The following is a 3,164-nucleotide window of genomic DNA, read 5'->3' on the forward strand; positions in this document are numbered from 1 at the left end:
GGTTCTTCGTTTATGGAAGAGTTTTGGAAATTTCTGAGAAGAAAGGCGATTTGGAATTTCTAGAGAGAAAAATCAATTAGAACTGGAGATATAATTTTTGACGGTTATGGGATTGTGAAGAAGAGGTGTGGTGTGTATTTAAAGGCAATTAGTCATAAGTGCAGTAACGACAACCTTTTTAGGGGTCAATTAGAGGTCTAATCAAGGTGTAATTCCAGTCTCTTAGTAATTATTAGGCAGCGGTAGAGTTTTCAGGAAAATCCCGGTTTTTAGAGTTCTAGGAGAACGAAACTGGTTCAATGCTCAACGGATAGAATTTCTGGGAATTTGACGAATGTAGGACTTCTGCTCATGATTGGATAATTAATCTTTCTAATTGTGCAGAGTATAGAAAACATACCTGAGCTTTCATATGACCACATACTGATGAACCAGGTTCTTCATATAGAATTCTCTTGAACATGCCTCAAATGCCATAATAGAAAAACTTTGTAAGAGATCAGTGAGTCATATATACACATGTCACAGGAGTATACTAATTAAAGTATGAAACTGAGTAAGAATTGGTCTAGATATTTACACAAAGTTAGAACTTCTAACCAAAAAATAATTTTTTTTTCAATTTTTTTTTCATTGATCATTCTTAACTGGACCTATTAGGTGATCTTAATCATCCCTAATTCCATCCTGTTCCTCTCAAAGTTTTCTCTACTCAGTGCTTTAGTAAAAATGTCAGCTATTTGTTTATCAATAGCACATAATTCTATTGAAATCAATCCTTTCTCATAGTTATCCCTTAAGAAGTTGTGTCTGACATCTATGTGCTTAGTCCTCTTATGATGAATAGGGTTCTTTGTCATACTTATAGCACTAGTGTTATCACAGAATACTGGAATACATCCCACTTCAATTCCAAAATCTACCAACTGTTATTTGATCCATAGCAATTGAGCACAACAAGAAGCAACAGCAATATACTCAGCTTCAGCGGTAGATAGGACACTAAATTTTGCTTTTTGGTAGCACATGACACAAGACATGAACCAAGGAAGTGTGACATACCTGAGGTACTCTTCCTATCCACTAGAAAACCTGCATAATTAGCATCAGCATATCCTACTAAATTGAAATTGCTACCTTTGGGATACCAAAGACATATATCAGTGGTGCCTTTCAGATATCTTAGTATCCTCTTGACAGCAGTCAAGTGAGACTCTTTTGGATTTTCCTGAAAACGAGCACAAAGCCCTACACTGAAAACAATGTCAGGTCTGCTGGCAGTAAGATACAAGAGTGAACCAATCCTACCCCTATACAACTTTTGATCAACTGATGAACCAGGTTCATCAACATCTAATTTAGTGGCAGTTGCAATGGGTGTGTCTATTTCTTTAGATTCCTCCATTTTAATCTTTTTGATTAGCTTTTTTGTATACTTTTGCTGATGGATCATGGTTCCATTTGGATTTTGTTTGATCTGCAAGCCTAAGAAAAAGTTAAGCTCACCCATCATGCTCATTTCAAACTCACTCCCCATTAATTTTGCAAAGTCCTTACTTAGCTTATCAGTGGTGGTCCCATATATTATGTCATCAACATATATTTGCACAACAAGGAGATCTTTACCTTTTTCTCTTAAGAATAAGGTACTGTCAATTTTACCTCTTTTGTACCCATGCTCCAGCAGGAATTTGGACAATCTTTCATACCATGCTCTTGGGGCCTGCTTGAGTCCATAGAGAGCCTTGTCTAACTTGTACACATGCTCAGGACATTCCTTGCTTTCAAACCCTGGAGGTTGTTTTACAAACACTTCTTCTTTCAGGTAGCCATTCAGGAAGGCACTTTTAACATCCATTTGATGAAGAGTGATTCCATGTGTGCTGCAAAGGCTATGAGAAGTCTGATTGCCTCTTGTCTTGCAACTGGAGCAAAAGTCTCATCATTGTCTATGCCTTCCTCTTGGTTGTAACCTTGAACTACCAGTCTTGCTTTGTTTCTTGTAACTGTTCTATCTTCATCAAGTTTGTTTTTGAAGACCCATTTTGTACCAATGACTGATCTATCCTTGGGTCTTGGAACTAGATGCCAAACTTGACTTCTTTCAAATTGGTTGAGTTCATCCTGCATTGCATTTACCCAATCTGCATCCTACAAAGCCTCAACAACATTTTTAGGTTCAATAAGAGATAGAAAAGCATCAAAAGCACACAGATTCTTTAATTGTGATATAGTTTTAACTCCAGATGTTGAATTAGTGATAATATTCTCAATGGGATGAGAACTTTGATACTTGTGAGGTTTCACAACCAACTGGTTTCTACTAGATGTTTCTCCCATGCAGGGTCATGAACAGGTTCCTTTAGGAGATTTATTTCAATTCCTCTTTGATTAGTTCCCCCTGTCAGGCTGCCCTGTATGGAAGAACCTGTTCCATCACCTGTTCCTTCTGTTGGTGCCACTTTGACCTGAGCTGAGGCTTCAGTCAAGTCCTTTACCAATCCAATGGCTTCATCTTCATATTCCTGTCTCTCAGAAAGAATGTCAGTTTCATCAAATACTACTTGCACACTTTCTTCTACACACAAAGTTCTTTTGTTAAACACTTTATATGCTTTGCTATGTGAAGAATATCCCAAGAATACTCCCTCATCACTTCTGGGATCAAACTTACCTAGAGAGTCTTTTCCATTATTATGCACATAACACTTACAACCAAATGCCCTAAGATGTGATATATTTGGTTTTCTCCCTTTAAGTAACTCATAAGGAGTCTTCTCTACCAGAGGTCTGGTCATGCATCTATTGATTATGTAACATGCAGTGTTTACAGCCTCAGCCCATAAGCTGTGAGGCAATTTACTAGAAAGCAGCATGGTTCTAGCCATGTCCTCAAGAGTTCTATTCTTCCTTTCAAATACTCCATTTTGCTGGGGAGTCCTAGGGGCAGAGAAGTTATGATCTATACCATTTCCATCACAGTATTCAGCAAACTTTGCATTTTCAAATTCAGTTCCATGATCAGACCTAATGGATGCAAGTTGATGTCCTAAGCGTTTCTGAGTTTTTCTAACAAAAGTAGTAAACATATCAAATGCTTCATCTTTAGATGTTAGAAATAGTACCCACGTAAATCTAGAATAATCATCAACAAGTACCATTAC

Source organism: Nicotiana attenuata, unplaced genomic scaffold (genome assembly GCF_001879085.1).
Source record: "Nicotiana attenuata strain UT unplaced genomic scaffold, NIATTr2, whole genome shotgun sequence".
In the NCBI taxonomy this organism is placed as follows: Eukaryota; Viridiplantae; Streptophyta; class Magnoliopsida; order Solanales; family Solanaceae; genus Nicotiana; species Nicotiana attenuata.